This window comes from Pelodiscus sinensis, chromosome 16 (assembly GCF_052426305.1).
Source record: "Pelodiscus sinensis isolate ZL-2025 chromosome 16, ASM5242630v1, whole genome shotgun sequence".
Lineage (NCBI taxonomy): Eukaryota > Metazoa > Chordata > Testudines > Trionychidae > Pelodiscus > Pelodiscus sinensis.
The window spans coordinates 1056996-1064943 of record NC_143067.1 but is presented as its reverse complement, the minus strand read 5'-3'; positions in this window follow the sequence as shown (position 1 = coordinate 1064943).

Here is a 7948-nt window from a genome sequence, read left to right as displayed (position 1 = left end):
ATGGGGCTGGGTCCCGCTCGCCACCCCCCCCGACGGCGACGTGGGTCGGGGTCCTGCTCGCCTCCCCCGACGGCGACGTGGGGCTGGATCCCGCTCGCCCCCCCCGACGGCGACGTGGGTCGGGGTCCCGCTCGCCCCCCCCGACGGCGACGTGGGGCTGGGTCCCGCTCGCCTCCCTCCGACGGCGATGTGGGGCTGGATCCCGCTCGCCCCCCCCGACGGCGCCGTGGGCCTGGGTCCCACTTGCCCCTCCCCCCAGCGACATGGGCCTGGGTCCTGCTCGCTGCCTGTAACGGTGCGTTGGGGTTTTCCCGTCTCCTGCACCCCCATAATGGCATGAAGAGACTCCACCAGCCAGTAGAACAGAGGGTCTGTCTACACTACCCCGCTAGTTCGAACTAGGAGGGTAATGTAGGCATACCGCACTTGCAAATGAAGCCCGGGATTTGAATTTCCTGGGCTTCATTTGCATAAGCCGGCCAGCGCCATTTTTAAATGCCGGCTAGTTCGAACCCCGTGCCGCGCGGCTACACGCAGCACGGGCTAGATAGTGCGGAATGGTTTGCTAGTTCGAACTATGTAGCCCGTGCTGCGTGTAGCCGCGTGGCACGGGGCTCGAACTAGCCGGCATTTAAAAATGGCGCCGGCCGGCTTATGCAAATGAAGCCTGGGAAATTCAAATCCCGGGCTCCATTAGCAAGTGCGGTTGCCTCCATTACCCCGCTAGTTCGAACTAGGCTGCTGGTGTAGACAGACCCTGAGGGAGTTTATTGCCTCTCCAGGATACAGCACAGCACAGATGCAGTCTGGTTCCAGGGCAGGCCTAGGATGCCTCAGGCCCCCTTGAGATGGGGGGAGACTGGGCCCCTAAACTCCAGCCCCTTTCCCTAGGCTGTCTCCTCCATGCTCCCAGACAGAAACTAACCAACTCTCTTCCAGCCCTGCCCCCCAGCCAGGACAGCATCCCCCTTCCTTTGTTCCTCTCCATGGGGGTGTCTGGTCAGACAGGTTTGGAGCCCCCTTTGCATAATGACTCACCCCCTGCCCTGCTGGATCTTGCTGCCGCCAGCAGAGGTCGCCCACAGCCCACTGCCCAGCATAGCAGCCAGCAAGGTACCCCCCCACGTCACTGTTCTCCCCCCTCCGAGAGTGAACTGAGCGGGGTCACTCCGCTCGTGACCTGGGGAAGTTCGGTCCCCCCCACGGGACAGCTCGTCGGCGATGACGTTGGCCTCCCCTTGACGTGGGTCACTTCCATGTCGTAGTCCTGCAGGAGCAGGCTCCACCGCAGCAGCTTGGCGTTCGTCCCTTTCATCTGGTGCAGCCAGGTCAGGGGGCAGTGGTCGGTGAACACCGTGAAACGCCGGCCAAACAGGTACGGCTGCAGCTTTTGCAGGGCCCACACCATGGCCAGGCGTCCCTCTCCACGGCCGCGTAGCTCCGCTCCCGGGGCAGCAGCTTCCTGCTCAGGTACGATGGGGTGACGCTCCCCCTTCTCGTCCGCCTGCATCAGCACCGCCCCCAGCCCGGTGTCCGAGGCGTCAGTAAACACGATAAAGGGCTTGTCGAAGTCTGGGTTTACCAGCACTGGGGCCTTGGCCAGGGCTCCCTTCAGTGCACAGAGAGCCCTCTGGCACTGCTCCGTCCAGACCACCCTGTCGGGCCTCCCCTTCCTGCACAGCTCTGTGATCGGGGCAGCGATGGAGCTGAAGTTGGGCACAAACCTCCGGTAGTACCCCGCCATCCCAATGAAAGCCTGGACCTGCTTCTTGGTCTGGGGCACAGGCCAGTCCCGGATGGCCTCCACTTTGGCCGGCTCTGGCTTCAAGCAGCCACTCCCCACCTTATGGCCCAGGTAGGACACTTCGGCCATTCCAACCTTGCACTTCCCAGCCTTTACGGTCAGCCCAGCCTCCCTCAGCCGATCCAGTACCTGGCTGACCTGGGCCACGTGGTCCTCCCAGGACTGGCTGAAGACGCAGATGTCATCGATGTACGCTAGGGCACAGTTCTCCATTCCCCGCAGCAGCTGGTCCACCAGGCGCTGGAAGGTGGCCGGCGCCCCTTTGAGGCCAAAGGGCTGGACCAGGAACTCATAGAGCCCCAGTGGCGTGATGAAAGCCGACTTCAGTCTGGCCTCCTGGTCTAGCAGCACCTGCCAGTAGCCCTTGGTGAGGTCCAGGGTGGTGAGATAGCGAGCTCCCCCCAGCTTGTCCAGGAGCTCGTCAGGCCTTGGCATCGGGTAGGCGTCGGACACCGTGATGGCGTTGAGCTTCCGGTAGTCCACGCAGAACCGGATCGACCCGTCCTTCTTGGGAACCAGCACCACGGGAGAGGCCCAGGGGCTGGAGGACGGCTGGATCACCCCCAGGGCCAACATGTCCTGGACCTCTCTCTCCAGGTCCTGGGCTGTTTTCCCTGTGACTCTGAATGGGGAGCAGCACACCGGGGGGGTGAGTGCCCGTCTGCACCCGGTGGACAGCCAGGCTGGTGAGACCAGGCTTGTCAGAGAACAGCTGCTGGCGGGAGCGCAGCACCTCCCGGATCTCGGCCTGCTGGGCCGGGGTGAGCTGGTCCGAGAGGGAAATTGACTCCAGCGAAGAGTCCTCTCCGGTCCCAGGGAACAGGCCCACCAGGGGATCCTCCCCCTGCTCCTCCCAGGGCTTACACACGGCCAGCACCGAGTTCTCCCTGCCCCAGTACGGCTTCATCATGTTAACATGATATACCCGCTGGCCGCGCGTCCGGCCCGTCAGCTCCACCACGTAGTCACCTCGTTCAGCTGCTTAACCACCTTGAAGGGGCCGTCCCAGGCGGCTTGCAGCTTGTTCTTCTGCACAGGGATCAGGTCCCCAGTAGTGTAGGCACGGGCCCGTGCATTGCGGTCGTACCAGACCTTCTGCTTCCTCTGGGCCCTGCTCAGGTTCTCCGCTCTGCCATGGCCAACTCATGCTGTCTCTGCCTCTCTCGGTCCTGGCGGTCCCTCTCTCGGTCCTCTACTTCCAATTCCTTCATCTGCAGCTGGATCGCCAGCCACCGCAGTTCTGCTGGGCTGGCCCCTGCCCTAGATGGGCTACAGCTTGCAGGTCTCCCGGGGGAAGCTGTCACGTCTCTCCGGCAGGCTCCAGTGCTCCGCCCCCTTTCAGAGCCTAACACACTCTCAGGGGGGGTCTGGCTGCTTCCCCTGGGGACAAGATCCTGGCCCTGTGGCTGGTCATTCTCTTCCAGCCAGGCAATCAGCTGGGCCTTGGTTGCTTTCCGCACAGGCAAGCCCCTCTCTCTGCACAGCCCCACCAGCTCTGCCTTCAAGAGTCGGGCGTAGGCCATCTGCCCGCTGGGCCCCTCGGTGCAGACTCACCAGCCTAGTGCTGCAGCGCCCCACGATTCCCAGGAACCGCTTCGCTCTGTCTCCAGCACGCCTGGCTCCAGGGCTCTTGCTTCTACTGCGCCTTGTCGCTCGCCGCTGGAAGCTCCATCCACGGGGTGCAGTGCATCCCACTTCTGACACCAGTGTGATGGCGCATGGGGGTTTTCCCCTCTCCTGCACCCCCGTAATGGCACGGACAGACTCCACCAGCCAGTAGAACAGAGGAAGTTTATTGCCTCTCCAGGATACAGCACAGCACAGATGGAATCTGGTTCCAGGGCAGGCCTAGGATGCCTCAGCCCCCCTTGAGATGGGGGAGTCTTGGCTCCTAAATCCCAGCCTGGTGCCTAGGCTGCTTCCTCCATGCTCCCAGACAGAGACTAAGGAACTCTCCTTCAGCCCTGCCCCCAGCCAGGGCAGCATCCCCCTTCCTTTGCCCCTCTCCCTGGGGGTAGCTGGTCAGACAAGTTGAGAGACCCCTTTGCATAGTGACTCATCCCCTGCCCTGCTGGGCCGTGCTGCAGACAGCAGGGGTCGCCCACAGCCCACTGCCCAGCACAGCAACCAGCAAGGTGCCCCCCCACTACGTCACACTGCCCCCCCCCGACGGCGACGTGGGTCTGGGTTATGCTCCCCCCCCCCGACAGCGACGTGGGTCTGGGTCCCGCTCGCCCCCCCCCGACGGCGACGTGGGTCTGGGTCCCGCTAGCCCCCCCCGACGGCGACGTGGGTCTGGGTCCCGCTCGCCCCCCCCGACGGCGACGTGGGTCTGGGTCCCGCTCGCCCCCCCCCGACGGCGACGTGGGTCTGGGTCCCGCTCGCCCCCCCCCGACGGCGACGTGGGTCTGGGTCCCGCTCGCCCCCCCCGACGGCAACGTGGGGCTGGGTCCCGCTCGCCCCCCCCGACGGCGACGTGGGTCTGGGTCCCGCTCGCCTCCCCCGACGGCGACGTGGGTCTGGGTCCTGCTCGCCTCCCCCGACGGCGACGTGGGTCTGGGTCCTGCTCGCCGCGCCCGTCCTGATGGGTCTCAGCTCAGTCCACTGTCCGGACGCAGCCAGCATGGATTGTGGTCCTGCCCCGTCTTCCTCATGTCTCCTGGCACCCTCTGTCCAGACTGGCCTGGCCCCACCTTGGCCTCCGTTTGGCTCCTGCGCCTTCCCTCCCTGAGCTCCGGACAGCGCCGCTCCCCAGCCCTGTGTCTGAGCTCGCTCTGTTCCGCAGGGGCTCAGGTCACCCGCCGCGCGCTCGCTCCCGACGGGCTGGTCCGGCCGCACTGCCCCCCGTTTGCCAGAAGTGCTGGCTTCGCCCTCGCGGCCCGAGCTCACGGGAAATGATGCGATTCTGCTCGCTCGGGGGCTCAGGGTCTCTGGCCGACATGCTCCGGAACCCCTGCTGGACCGGCCTGCTCCACGCCCGCCCCCCATTCCCACGGCCCACGAGGCACTCCTTGGGGAACAGTATCCAGATAGCCCCGGCCTGAGCACAGCTACACGGGTCCCCAGCCCTCCTGGCGCTCTCGGTACCACTGCCCGTTCCACGCCCTCTGCTCTTGCACGCATCACACCTCCGCTTCCCGGACCCGCATCTCCCGCGGGGCTGAACCCCGGAGCCGGTCCATCAGGCCCTTCCCAACAGGCTAAGTGAGCGTGCCCCTCTCGTCAGCCTGTCCCTCCAGGACCGGAATCCCAGGGTCCCTGCAGGCCTGTGAACTGCACCAGACCCCCCCAACAGACCGGCTCCAACAGCTCCCGCCTTCCTGGATCAGGAGGCCCGACAGGGTGGTCTGGACGGAGCAGTGCCGGGGGCTCTCTGTGCACTGAAGGGAGCCCTGGCCAAGGCCCCAGTGCTGGTAAACCCAGACTTCGACAAGCCCTTTATCGTGTTTACGGACGCCTCGGACACCGGGCTGGGGGCGGTGCTGATGCAGGCGGACGAGAAGGGGGAGCGTCACCCCATCGTGTACCTGAGCAGGAAGCTGCTGCCCCGGGAGCGGAGCTACGCGACCGTGGAGAGGGACGCCTGGCCATGGTGTGGGCCCTGCAAAAGCTGCAGCCGTACCTGTCTGGCCGGCGTTTCACGGTGTTCACCGACCACTGCCCCCTGACCTGGCTGCACCAGATGAAGGGGACGAACGCCAAGCTGCTGCGGTGGAGCCTGCTCCTGCAGGACGACGACATGGAAGTGACCCACGGCAAGGGGAGGCCAACGTCATCGCCGACGCGCTGTCCCGTGGGGGGGCCCGAACCTCCCCAGGTCACGAGCGGAGTGACCCTGCTCAGTTCGCTCTCGGCGGGGGAGAGAGGTGATGCAGTGTCCGTACCTTGCTGTGGGCGACCCCTACTGGCCTCTGGCTGTGAGCACGGCCCAGCGGGGGGGGGGAGGGGGGGCCTGGAGGGCCCCCATGGCAGTGACCGAACCGGTCCTACCGGCTAAGGGAAGGGAGTGTTGGGGGAGGGGCAGTTTAGGGGCTGGGATCATGACGGAGACAGACTAAGGAGGGGGCTGGGAGTCTAGGGGCCCAGGCACCCCACCTCCAGGGGGCTGAGGCATCCTGGCCCTGCCTCCTGTAGCCACGTCCCGTCTGTGCTGGGCTGTCTCCGGGAGCAGCACTAAACCCCCCTGTTCTACCGGCTGGTGGGGTCTGTTCTGGCTGCTCTGGGGCTGCAGGGTCGGGGGGGACCCCAAATCGCCGTCTCCCCTGCTTGGCGGCTAGTTCGGCTTTCCCTGCGGGGCCTGCCGGTCTCTGTTTTCATGAGCCCTGCAAGGGCATGGACAGGCTCCACGCGCTGGTCCCGCTCCCAGCCCCTGCTTGGGATTGCAGCCAGGGTCCCCCCTTTGAGCCCGTGGCCACGTTCACTGCTTTACCTCTCCTTGTCCCTGCCTCCGCCAGACAGGGCTGAGCTCCCTGCCCCAACGCGCCTTCCACCAGGACAAGGCCTCTGCCTTCCACGCTGGCCAGGGCCTTTTCCTCCCGTCTTCTCCGTGAAGCCTCGGCAGCGCTCCCGGGAGCAACAGCTGCATTCGCTTGAGGTCCTTTGGCGCAGCCTCGTGCTGCTGGTGGCGGTGGCGGTGGCGGGCCGGATGAAGGCTGCCCGTCTCGTCGCTGGGCCTCTGCACGTGTCAGGGCCTCGCTGAGCTCTCCGCCACCTCACCCGGGTTCTGGCCCCCGTTCCTCTCCAGGAATCCCTCAGGGCTGCGCCGTGGCCTCGGTCCACGCCTCCCCGTCGCACTGCGCTGCTGCGCCGCGGTGCGTGTCAGCTACACGACTCCCCCGCACCGGGCAGGGCTGGTGCATCCCCTCAATTGGGAAACCCGCGCAGAGGAAAACCTGATGCCTCAGGACCTGCTCTTCTTGGGGAGGTGCTGCTCATGTCCAGCCCACACGCACCCCCCTGTCCTGCCCCCAGGCCGGAGCTGCCAGCAAGGGGGCACCGAGGGGCGGTGGGGTCGGCAGGCTCAGATACAGTGCGCCACACCAGCACTGCTCCGGGGGCTCCGCAGCCGCCCCACCGGGTAGCAGGGAGGGTACTGACTGCCAGTAGCCTGCCCGCGGCGCACACTGAGTAGGGAGAGACACACCCGGGGCCGCGGTGGCAATGGAGTAGCTGCTTTGTCATGGCCTGTTCCCACAGCGAATGCCTTATTTGCAACCCCCCCACCTCTGCTAATGCGAGAGGGCAAGGCAGGGGTGGGCACAGAGTGCGCGCGGGTGAGGGGCAGAGTGGGCACACCACGGGGAGGGCACCCGTCTGGGCGCAAAGCTGAGTCCTATACTGGCTGTGGGAAAAGGGGGTGAATTGCTAAGGATGGTCACAGCAGTCAGTGGAGCTGGGCCTGCTGCCAGCACACAGGGCTGGTTGGTGTGTGTGGGGCACTGCCCAGCCTGTGTGCCCCACAGCAGCAGGGGGAAGGGGCGAGCTGAGAACTGCCTGTTTTTGGGCCACCTGCCGCTACCGGGGTGTGAACACAATGTGTAAATGAATGGAGATTGCCTGTCTCCTAGAACTGGAAGGGACCTCGAGAGGTCATCGAGTCCAGTCCCCTGCCCTCACAGCAGGACCAAAAACCATCCCTGACAGAGTTTTGCCCCAAATGGCCCCCTCGAGGATTGAACTGGCAACCCTGGGCTCGTCTACACTGGCCCCTTTTCCGGAAGGGGCATGGTAATTTTTGAAATCGCAATAGGGAAATGCGCGGGGAATGGAAATATCCCCCGCGGCATGTCAATAAAAATGTCCGCCGCTTTTAGAAAGGCCAGAGAAGAGCGTCCACGTGGCCCCGATCCTCCGGAAAAGCGCCCTTTGCCAGAGGATCTTATTCCGGCTGTGAAGTAGGATATTTCCATCCCCCGCGCATTTCCCTACTGCCATTTCAGAAATTACCATGCCCCTCCGGAAAAGGGGCCAGTGTAGACGGGCCCCTGGGTTTAGCAGACCCAGGCTCAAACCACTGAGCTATCCCCCCTATGTGGGCGGGGTTTGTTGGCCGCGCAGACCCCTCCCCCCGCGGAGCCTGCAGTGCCCCGGTCTAGGCAGTAGGCGAAGCCCCGCAGCGGGAGGACGAGGAGGACTGCGCAGGCG